This window comes from Pongo pygmaeus, chromosome 17, assembly GCF_028885625.2.
Source record: "Pongo pygmaeus isolate AG05252 chromosome 17, NHGRI_mPonPyg2-v2.0_pri, whole genome shotgun sequence".
In the NCBI taxonomy this organism is placed as follows: domain Eukaryota; kingdom Metazoa; phylum Chordata; class Mammalia; order Primates; family Hominidae; genus Pongo; species Pongo pygmaeus.
The window spans coordinates 82,004,055-82,017,397 of record NC_072390.2 but is presented as its reverse complement, the minus strand read 5'-3'; positions in this window follow the sequence as shown (position 1 = coordinate 82,017,397).

Sequence of the window (13,343 nt, the reverse complement as noted above, 5' to 3'; positions counted from 1 at the left end):
CTTTCATACTTCAATGTTATTACTTTTTTTATATGAGTCAAATTATTTATTAATGTTATATAGGAATACGACTGAGTGTTTTATATTGACCTTGCATCTTTCAATCTCATTACATTTGCTATTTATTGCAGAAATGTGTTGTTGTTTTGTGTATTCCTTGGCCTTTTATATTAATTTATATTGAATTTTGTCTAAAGTCTAAAAGATAAATAACCAAATGTAATGTATGGTCTTTTATTGGAGCCTCCTGGGAGAAAACAAGGTAAATAACATATTTGAGGGATAATCAGTAAAATTCAAATACCCACTGGGCACTGAATAACTTTTGGAAATTATTATAAAATTGTTAGGTGTGGTTTTGACAATTGTCTTTATTTGACTCATGCTTAAATATCTTCTCATGAATATTCTTCAGGGACTATTATAGCAAAATATTAAAATTTATTATCAAATATGCATGTATTTTGGTATTTATTGTGTTTTCATGTTTACTTTTATGTACATTTGGTAATTGTCATTGGAAAGAATTGTGTAAATATAAATATTTGTTAGAGCATCACACTATCTTGGACATATTTGTTTTATTAGAAATCTCCAAACACTCTAATGGGATATTTTAGTGAGTTAATTCTATTTATGCTGTTTCAAACACTGCACATTATATCATTCAGTAATCTACAAATACATTTTAGGGCTAATTTCTGGAGAAACCCTTGCTGAGGAATAGTTGTACTTTGTAATGTAAGTAGTAAATTCTACACATAAAAAAGTTATTTTAATTTTTAGGTTATTTAATTTTTAGGTTTTGATATACATATATATATACATATGTAGGTATATACATATATAGATATGATCTATAATTATGTATATATAAATTCCTTTTATCTTCTTTATGTGTAAAACAGATAATATAAGCTATCTGCTGAGATGAGGTCAAACCATAGGAGACTAAATTACAATTTAGAAAATAAGAACCAGCATTTCATAGAAAGAAAATCTGGTGACAGAGATCTTAGTTTTGTCAGATCATGGACATGTATTAAGAAAGCAGAAGAAAACGTCAAGAAATCAGTGGCTGACATATCGGGAATCATTTTATATCAATTTTTTTCCAAATTACATCAATAAAATTAGGTTTTAAAATCTGACCTGGAGATTACTATGGGGTTAAAAATTTCCAGGTGGAGGAAATTGTATTTATGCAACAAACATGTATCCTTTCACAACCTGTATTTATTGTATAGTGGCTTTCATCCTGAAGTGCTTCACAAATTTGATTTACAAACTCTGTGTACTGCAATCATTTTCATTTCTGAAATGCACCTCATCCGTTATGCATCTATATATTGCATTTTATGAATTTCAGGATATGGCAGAGTAATCCCCAAATATAACAGAGTTTGAGATACTATTTTATGGCTGCGTGAAAACAATATGACAAATTGCTTACTCTGGTTTCTCTGACAAATCTCTCTTTCCAGTAAGTGGAGATCTAATTGAAATGTATACTTCAACTTGCAGGCAGCAAAAGACAAAAAATATCAACTAGGGGCTCATGAATGGGAGATGCATTAGTTAGCAAGAAATTTATTGGGTTACCACTGTGTATAGAGAACCTATTTAGGTGCTACATGGGGAAATGAAAAATACAGCCTCTAGTCTTGATAATCATACCAATTAATTTGCACAGACAAAACATATCTACATCTGGATTTGAGTATTTTCTGTAAGTGGCAAACCAACAGATGTGAGCAAACATATGGATCAAATTCAATTCACAAATGCTGAGTGAGTGCAGTGAGAATAGACTAGTCAGAGCAAGACTGACTTTAATTCCTGAAGTAAGTCAACGTGAACCAGCTTTCTATTGCTAGAAAAGTTAAAATACTCCTAATACTTATTGTGGACTTACTAGTAACACTAATTGTACTTTTATTGTACTAACAATATAAAAGTTTATACAAATTCTGTATTTTTATTTATTTGCTCGTGTGATGGTTCATTCATTCCTTCATCCATCCATGTATTCTACCACACATCCATATATGCAACCATTAATTATTAAGATTTCATACACATCAGAAAAAGTGATAGAAATCAATGACAAACTAGGGAACAAAACAATCTATATCCACCAGAGAGGATTAATATTATTAAGACAATATTGTTTTTACTACACGATAACACTCACAGATTTAAACAATGATTATAGATTCAAAAGCCTAATACCTAACGTCTGAACAATACCTGTTTGTATTTATGAACATGTATGTTATGGACTAAATTTTGTACGCTTTCCCCACAAATGTCGAAGCCCTAACTTCTAGTAGTACTTCCGAACATGACTACATTTGGAGATGAGACTATTAAAGAGGTAATTAAGGTACAATGAGGACATTAGGGTAGGCCAGAGTCCAATATGGCTGTTGTAATTATAAGACGAGGAGATCAGAACACAGACACGCACAGGGTGAGAGATGACTAAGTGGGGACACAGACAGATGGCAGTTGTCTCTAAGCCAAGGAGAGAGGCCTTAGAAAACACCAAACCACACTGACATTTTGATCGTGGACATCTACCTTACAGAACTGTGATAAAATGAATTTCTGCAGTAAAAGCCATCCTGTCTGTGGTATTTTGTTATGGCAGCCCCAGCAAACTAATATAGTAAATCTGATAAATATCTAAATCAAGTCCTATATCGTTCGCATATCCTGATCCTTATGCAGGAGGTTGTTTGTTCAGCAGTGGGCAAAGTATAACTGAGTAACTACAATTGTTTAAATTGCATTTTTGAAAAGTGTCTTATTAACAACACTGTCAATTCAAGAAGATGAGAATATTGGTATAAAATTATCTAAAATATCTATGGAGGATACTATAGCATATCTATGTTTTTTGTTCAAATTGGTTTTCCTAAGAAACTGGAGGTATATTGCTACAAAAACCATGTTTCCCTCAAGATGCAATAAATCATATTTTGAAATTCAGAGAAAGAAAGCCTAGGTTTAGATAAGATGAAGGGGAAGTAAAGAAGATGGGCTGCGGAGAAAAAATGATGAAATAAATACAAAAAGAAAATGAGAATATAGTTTAACTAATTTATGATTACTATTTCTAAACTACCTTTAGAAAAACAGAAATGGGGCAATAAAAACTGAATCTCCCTTGATATAGTTTACTCCTAAATGTTTTCTTCTTTATTTCTTTCTCTGTCTGTAAGTACATGTTTATCTTGAAAACTTACCTTCTTTCTTTTGCAATTTCCTGAGTATACACAAAGAATTTTGTTTCTGTATGAATGTGAATGTGGTTTTTGAAACTATGATCAAATTGGTTAATCTGCAGTCAAATTTATGATGGAAAGTAGGCTATATTGTGTTATAACAAATACGTTCACAAACTAATTTATTCATAAAGTATGTGTAGACTTCATCAAATTTATAATAAACTTTTACATGAACCTTTAACACCATGCAGCTAAACAGAGCATTGAGTATTAAAAACCATATCCGTTTTTAACTTGCTTAGTCATGTATAAATTTATATAGGATAGCCAGGTTATATATATAGTTTTGTCATCTCGAATACCGTATTTGTTCATAACAGTAGTGCTATAACATGGCAGGTATCATTTACTTTTTTTCTAGAGGAGATTGGAAGGTATGTGAGGAACAGAAATAGAAAGCTCGATGTTCTGTATTGAAATCCTGATTTGTCTTAAAGTCAATGGTAAACAACTAATAAAAAGCATCAAAATCACTGACAAAGAATTATAGAATGCAATGTCTGAAACCTATCTGAGACAGACTCAAGTGGAATTAATTTTTGTCAAGCTTAGACATGGTATTTTGCTTTAAGTCTTCAGTTGATTCTTACCTACACATTTGGCAAAGAATGGACATGCATTAAAATTAGCATTGAATGTCTCAAAAAATGCTGGAATTATTCATAAAGAAAGGGAGAATAGGCTGGGCATGGTGGCTCACGCCTGTAATCCCAGCACTTTGGGAGCCCGAGGCCGGTGGATAACCTGGGATTGGGAGTTCAACAGCAGCCTGACCAACATGGAGAAACCCCGTCTCTACTGAAAATACAAAATTAGCTGGGCGTTTTGGCACATGCCTGTAATCCCAGCTACTCGGAAGGCTGAGACAGAGATTGTGCTATTGTATTCCATCCTGGGCAACAAGATTGAAATTCCGTCTCTAAAAAAAAAAAAAAAAAAAGAAGATTGGGAGGATAATTTTGGATTTACTCAATATTGATACAAAAATAATTGTATATCCGATATATATATTTCTCCAGTAATATATATTGGAATTATATATTATACATATTTATGTTATATATAAATATATGTAATATATTATATATTTACATAAATATATCTATAGAAATACTTGTATATTTATATATAATACTTATATATATAATTATTGTATATATGTATTATAATAATATAAATATATATCTTAAATTATATATTTATTTAAATATACTACATAATAATATAAATAAATATAAAATAATTATATATAATTATATGTTATAAATTATTAATAACGATATAATATATATCCTATATATAAACACACAATAATATATGATATATAATTATTATATATCATATATATATCTCCTACTTTTATGAACTAAGGAATAACAAACTATAAAGAACTATATAGATCATATTATTAAAGCTATTGCTTGGTTTATGAATATGGGTTTTTGATGAATTAAACATTGAGTTGATCCAATAATAATTATCCCATTCTTAATATATAATCCCAGCATTTTGTCAGGAATTTCATTTCTTCATCATTTATTCACAAATATTTGTCTCTGAACAGATAAAAATATAGAGGTAGTGAACTCTAATGAATACACTAAATAATATACTTAAATATTAGATGTAAAAAGATCCTACATTTTTGGAAACACTGTTTATACACCCACAAATATGTGTACAAGCATGTATTCATGTATAATGCCTATCATATACATATGTGCACACATATGCATGCTCTATTCCTATACTAACTTTTAAATTTTCAGAATTCCACAATAGAAGAGAATATGATTTATTTTCAAAATGCAAGCTTGCACCAAGGCAGAATTAATTTATCTACTTTAAAAGTAGAATTTTCCTTTGAAAAAAGTGACAACTTATATTTAATCGGATAGCAAGGGAAAATTTATCTCAGATGTAACTCACTAAATCCGAAAGCTTTTCTAGGTTGTAAAAACTACTAGTTTCCTCAGCTTCCTGACAGGCTTATATAATGAATCGCAATTAAATATCCATTGAATGAATGTGAAGGATAATAAAAATTATTAGGGTGATGAGAAGTGGAAACTAATAAAAAATTGGAATTGCTGAGAAATCAAAAAGTAAGGAAAGAAACATGAATAATTAGAAGGCAAATAGCAAGAATAGAGTCAATAAAGGGGATATGGTATATAAATTTAGATAGAAATTGTTTAGAGCATCTTCTCAATATTGAGAACAAAACTCATTAATAGCAATTGTGTGACTGAGTCTACTTTCTTAAAAACTAAATTAATGTATTTTATCCACGTAAATCTTTACATGATTTAATAAGCAAAATCTTGTCTCCATAATTCCATTATCTTCAGATGAATAAAATATCGCCCTGTTTACTGTTGGCATATAGAAATGCTACTGATTTTTGTATGTCACTTTTGTATCCTACAACTTTACTGAAATTTTATGAGTTCTTATAGTTTTCTTGTGTAGTCTTTAGATTTTTCCAGATATAACATTATACCATCTGCCAATAAGAGTAATCTGACTTAATCCTTTCTAATTTGGATGCCCTTTATATCTTTCTCTTGTCTGATCATCCTAGCTAGGACTTCTAGTACTATATTGAATAACAGTGGTGACTGGAAACCCTTGTTATGTTCCAGATATTTGAGGAAAGGCTTTCAGTTTTTCCCCACTCTGTATGATACCAGCTGTGGAAAATTCAGCTGATGTAAGCAATGTTTATATTACAAGTTTTAATATATTCAATAATTCTTACTGCTTATTCACTTCAGTGTTTTTGGCAGACGTTAGTTACTTTTTTTTTCCCCAACTTTTGTTTTAGATTCAGCAAGTACATGTGCAGGCTTGTTACAAAGGTATGTTTTGTGATGCTGAGGTTTGGGGAATGACTAAATCTGTCACCCAAGTAGTAAAAAAACCAATAGATAGGTTTTCAGTTCTTGCCCTCCTTCCCCTCTCCCCAGTCTAGTAGTTCCCAGTGCCTATTATTTCTATCTTTATGTCTATGTGCACTCAATGTTTAGCTCCTACTTGTAATTGACAACATGCAGTATTAGCTTTTCTGTTTCTGCATTAGTTGGCTTTGGTTAGTGACCTCCAGCTCCTGGAAGTCCTAGCCAGAGCAATCCGGCAAGAGAAAGAAATAAAAGGCATCAAAATAGGAAAATAATTAAAACTATATCTCTTCATTGATTATATTTTTCTATACCTAGAAAAAAAACTCCACTAAAATGCACCTACAACTGCTAAACGACTTCAGTGAAATCTCAGGTTACAAAATCAATGTACAAAAATCAGTAGCATTTCTATATACCAATTACATTTTAGCTGAGAGCCAAATCAAGAACACAATCTCATTTAAAATGGCCACACCCAGAAAATGAAATACCTGAGACTACAGCTAATCAAGGAGGTGAAGAACTATAAAACACTGCTGAAAGAAATCAGAGATGACACATGCAAATGGAAAATGCTTCCATGCTCATGGATTGGAAGAATCAATATCATTAAAATGGCCATACTACACAAAGCAATTTATGGATTCAACACTATTTCCATCAAATTAGCCAACATCATTTTTCACAGAATTAGAAAAAAAAAACTATTCTTAAATTTATAGGAAACCATGAAAGAGCCCAAATAGCCAAAGCAATCCTAAACAAAAAGAACAAAGCTGAGATCATCGCATTTCCCAACTTCAAACTATACTACAAGAGCCCACAGTAATCAAAACAGCATCGTACTGATACAAAAACAGAAACATAGACTGGTGGAACAGGATAGAAATCCCAGAAATAAAACAACCCACTTACAACCATGTTGTCTTAGAAAAACTTCATAGAAATAAGCAATAGGAAAAAGACTCCCTCTGCAAAAAATGGTACTGGGATAACTGGCTGTCATATGCAGAGGACTGAAACTGGACCCCTACGTATCATCATACACAAAAAATTAACTCAAGGTGGATTAAAGATTTAAATGTAAAACCTTATATCAGTTTTTTAATGTTAATCTTCAAGTGTGTCAGGTTGCTTGATACTAGCTTGTCAACACAATATCATGCAGAAAAAGGCACAAATGAATTTCTAGGTATTTATATTGCAACTTTATGAAGTGCTTAATCTTCATAGCTAGAAATGAAGAAAGAAGCTCCATCGCTGAATGTCAGTGGAGATAAAGAGCTATCAATCTATAGCATCTTCTTACTGCTTCTGAAATATAGAGTATAAATTATAATTTTTCAAAAGTACTTTTCTAGGAGTTACCTTTGAAAACTAAATCAGAGTTCCTAAAACTCTTCTATAAAATATTTTTACTAAAACATAATAGCAGAAGTTTGCAAATAGGACCTTCAATCATGACGTAAAGGAAATATTGCCTTAATTCATTCTCCAGACAGAATAGATGAAAGTTAAGTTTTACTTCAAATAATTTTTAAGAACCTGGGGCTTAAGTCCTTCGTCAACTTGAAAAACTGAAAAGACACTTTTAGTACAAATTTGCTACGTCAATATCTGGGATTTGCTATAAATACTTGCAGTGTATCACACAGAAGAATGATCTAAATGTTTCCCTCCTGAAGTTTCTAATTGTTTTCGAAGCCTCAAATACATTCTTTAGTATAGGAAGCAGTCTTTCCTGAAAGGTATAATTTTAAAAGTAAGTTGCAGTCATTTATCAGTTATTCCAAAACCAAATAAACTGCTATTTTAAACTAATAAATCATACTTAATCGAATTTCCTTTTGATAATCAAAGATAATCCAAATTAATCAGGAAATAAACATTATTACATTTAACATACACATCTTAAACCATATCATATCTAAATTACATCATTTTTCCTGAATAAAAAGGAAACAGACAATTAGACAGTGTATTGCGTTACTGATTATTCATACAAATAAGTAGTCATGACACAGTTCATTTTAGAAATAGCTGAATTGTTTCATTTTTTGTCTCATTGATTCTGGCCCATAATCGTGATCGTGAATCTAAGATTGAAAGAAATTGAAGAATCCATGTTTTTCGATTTGAGCATCTCACAACATAAAAATTGCCGTCCTTGGCTTGCCTTACAATTCATTCTAGTTAGTTTTCCATTACCAGAAAACGACCAAGGAAAAGTTAGCTAAATGTATTAAATACTTGCTTAAATATTTTAATCATCTCCATTTTGCAGATAATGAACCTAAAGATCAAAAAGAAACATAATAAATAGAAAGTCAAGCTAAAATCCCAGCTTCCTATACTCAACACTTGTATTCTATTAATTTGACCACATTATATATTTTTTTGTGAAACAAACAATTAAATTGTGCATTTGCTTCTTATTAACCCTTGTAAATAACATTCATGTAGCTCTTAAATTTCTTTAAACATGCTTGTGTTATGTCAATGCTATAACTTTATGAAGTCAAATACAATGTGTGCTTCATATTTTAATCTGTACAACATTAAGTTTGTACTTGAAATATAGTGTACTTTTCTCAACTGTTGGGTAATTGTATGCCTTTATCACCAGCCCTTCAAGTAGAGTGTGTTTCTTTGTTTGTTCATTCTCATACCCAACTTTTACTCCCTCTGCAATATGAAGAACATTTAACATTTAAATCAGTACCTCCAAATTAGTCTGGTTGTAAAATGCTGAAGCTATCTGTCTTCCAGGCCACTAGCTATCAAAACAACTCAGGAGCATAACATTTTTAATTAAAATTTGGATGAGGTATATTCGTGATACTTTCTTGAATAAATATTTTCTATTTCAAAATAGAAAAATTTGGCCTATCATAAACCACATGTTTGAAAACCATGAAACTGTTGAAACAAATATATTTTTTAAAATAAGTAGTGAATAAAATTATTCATAAAATATCAATTTATTCCTTTTTTTTAGTGAAGAAGAATCATACAACTGATTTATTCATACAAAGAGTTGAGAATATTAAAATATGATAGACTTGTATAAAATCTCATATAAATTTAATTTAAAATGGATGTAAAAGCTTGGAAATGGGCCGGGCGCGGTGGCTCATGCCTGTAATCCCAGCATTTCGGGAGGCTGAGGCGGGTGGATCACCTGAGGTCAGGGGTTCGAAACCAGCCTGACCAACATGGCGAAACCCTATCTCCACTAAAAATACAAACAAAACAAAACAAAACAAACAAACAACATAGCCAGGCGTGGTGGCAGGAGCCTATAATCCCAGCTACTCGGAAGGCTGAGACAGGAGAATCTCTTGGACCTGGGAGGTGGAGGTTGCAGTGAGCCTAGATCACGCCATTGCACTCCAGCTTGGGCAACAAGAGCCAAACTCTGTCTCAAAAAAAAAAAAAAAAAAAAAAAAAAAAAGCTTGGAGAATTAGGATGCTTATTTTTTGTGGTGTGTGATTGTTTAAAAATTGTATCACTATCAAACTGTAACAATTTTATAATTTATTGTTAATGATCATTTTTAGTAGGTAGCTAAATAGATTATTCAGCTAGTTTGAATTCCAAATTTTTAGCAGAATATTTATTAAAATCTTAGTAGAAATTAAAATGTCTATTTAAATATATCTGGTATTGCAGTTTTTTTTGTCATTCCAACTTTTAAAAATATCTTTTTTTGTGTTGTCATAAGCCATTTTACAAAACAACACATTGATGTTTTAGTGACCTATTTAAAACTCCTTTAGCTTAATGAACATCACCAAAGGCACCTCAAACATGAGATAAAAATAGAAAAGCTATCTATTTAAAATACCGTCCTAGAATAATCAAATTTTGAGCCTAAAAAATTGCCCCAAAATATTATTTAGTCTTGACTGGAATAAATATTGGAATGATAAACATTATTTTTGTGAAGTATGGAAAAATAGTAGTGTACCATTCAATTTTTTGTAGTAATAAATTATCTGCAGATCTGATTGGCTTACATGAAGACGTTCATAGCTTGTTCATGTGCAGGTTCTGCTGAGATGCGTGAGCTTGCTGCACATGTCTCATTGACATCATCAACACTGTCTAAATACAATTTTTCAATGATGGTGTTATTGAGGTATAATGGACATACCATAATTCACCCTTTGGAATTGTACAATTAAGTGATTTTTAGCATATTCACAGAGCTGCACAACCATTACCATTAATTTTAAGATATTTTCATTCTCTAAAAAGGAAATCCTGTACCTATTACCAATCACTCTCCATACTTCTATGCCCTATCACCAGATCCTAAAAAAAAATCTACATCGTGTTTATAATATTAATATTATGGATATTTCATATACATAAAATATGTGGCTATTTGTGACTGACATGTTTCACTTATAATGTTTCCATGGTTCATCTATGTTATAGGGCATTTCAGTACTTCATTCTTCTTTATGACTGAATAATATTATACTGTGTGTGTGTATTTATACATATAACATTTTATTTATCCATTCCTGAGTTAAAAGACAATACATGTTTCATTCTTCTGGATATAAACCAAGGAGAGGATTCACTGGATCATATGGTAACTGTGTTTAACCATTTATATTAGGTGAAAAGTAACAGTGGTTTTGCAATTAAAATTTTTTTAAAAATTGAAAAAACCGCAATTATCTTTGCACCAACTATTACAAGCATTTCAAAGTGCTTATACAGTTTTACAATTTGACCAATAATATATGAAGCCTCCAATTTCTCCACAGTCTTGTTTTTGTTTTTTAACCAATCATTGTATGAAACACATTGCATTATGGTTTTGATTTTCATTTTCCTAATAACTAATTATGTGTAGCATTTTACCCCTGTTCTTACTGCCCCTTTGTATATCTTCTGTTGAAAAATGTCTTTTGAAGTAATTTGCCCACTCATTAATTGGGTTACTGTATGTATGTTCTTTGTCCTTTATCAGATAAATGATTTACAAACATATTCTCCCTTCTGTGGGTTATTTTCACCCTTGATGCGTTCTTTGAAGCACTGCAATTTTCATTTTAATGAAATATATTTTATGTAATTTTTCTTCTGTTATTTGTGTTTTTGGTGTCCTATCTAAGAAATATTTGCCAAATCTAAGATGAAGAAGATTTACATTTATGTTTTCTCCAAAGAACTTTATAGTTTTAGCTCGTATATTTAGGTTACTGACACACTTTCAGTTAATTATTTTACATGTTATGTTGTCGAGGTGAAACTGCGTTCTTTAACATGTGGATATCCTGTTCTCCCAGAATCATATTTGCGAATTATTTTTCTCCAGTTAATTGTCTTGACACCCTGGTTAAAAAAACATTAACCATAAATTCATAAATTTAAGTGTTTACGTCTATTTGTATGTCAGAACCACAAAGGTTGCCTTAATGTAGCTTTTTAGTATATCATGAAATTGGAAAGTGTGAGTCTTACAACTTTATTTTTCTTACTTAACACCCTCTTGAGTATTCAGGATGCCTTGTTTTTCCATAAAAAATTTAGTATTACCTTGTCCACTGAATTGACAGTGTAGGTCCATTTGGAGAACATTGTCATCTTAAAAATATTACATTTTCCAATCTATAAGTTAAGGACATCTTACTATTTCTTCAGACATTCTTTATATTTTCAGTGTTTTTACATTTTTAGTGTACAATCTTTCTCTTGTTTTGATAATTTATTCCTAGTTATTTATTTCATTGATCCTACTGTAAATTGTACTGTTTACTTAATTTGATTTTTGGATTATTACTGGTGTATAGAAATGGAGGGCAATTGAATTTCTTCTGACTCTCTATACATAACCTTGCTGATCTCATTCATCACTTGTAATAGGTTATTTTGTGCATTCCTGACTATTTTCTATATATAAGGTCATATCACAAGCAAATATAGGTAACTTTAATTCTTAATCACCAATCTAAATGCCTACTTTTCCCCCTTATAACCCTGGGAAAACTTTCAGCAAATGTTGACAAAAAGTGGCAAAAGCAGATATTTTGTTTCGTCAATGAAACCAATGAAAAGCTTTCAATCTGTCATCATTAGTATGAATAGTTGCAGGTTTTTATAGATATACTGTATCAGGCTGAGAAAGGCCTCTTCAATTTTTATTTTATTGAGTGCTTTTTTTTCATGAAAGTTTGTTGGACTTGGTGAAATGCTTTTCTGTATTTATTGAGAGAATCATTTAATTTAGTCCTTTAATCTATTAATATGATATATTATATTGACGGCTTTTAAGATATTAGATTAACCTTGCATTCCTGGGGTAAAGCCTCATGGAGTTAGTTGGGAAATGTTCCCTTATGTTCTACATTTTGGAAGAGTTTCTGAAGGACTGTTGCTAATTCTCCTTTAAATGTTTGGTAGAATTCATCAGGAAAGCCATGTGGGCCTTGAGTTTTATTTTTGGGATTTTAAAAATTATTATTTCAATATTTTATGTGCCTAAATTTATTTATATTTTTAATTTCTTAAACAAGTTTTTGTAGTGTACGTGTTTCTATGAATTTGTTCATTTTATCTTGCTTATCTACTTTTTGTATTAAATTGTAAGTATTATTATAATATTGTCCTATTTATTATTCTCAGGTCAAGTAATGTCCCCTGTTTCATTCCTGATTTTAATCATTTTGGTCTTTTCTCTTGTTTTGCTTGGTCAATATAGCTTAGGTTTTGTTAGTTTTGTTACTTTTGATTTCACTGACTTTCTCTCATGTTTTTCTATTCTCTATTTCATATTTCTCCTCTGACATTTATTAGTTTCTGTTTATGTTGTTCTTGGGTTTTACTTTATCTTCCTTAATGTTTGGTATGGTGGAATGTTTAGTTACTGATTTGGGGTCATCTTTTTTAAATGCTGGCATTGAGAGCCTTAATTTTTATTTTGAGCATTGCTTTAGCTTTATCCCATGAGATTGGGTGTGTATTTTTGTTTTCATCAATCTCGAAAATTGTTATAATTTCCCCAGTAATTTCTTCTTTGACTCATTGGCTATTCAGGAATGTGCTGTTTAATTTTTATGTATTCGTGAACTTCACAAATTTCCTTCTGTTATTAACTTCTAATTTCATTTCATTTTAGTCAGAGAAAAT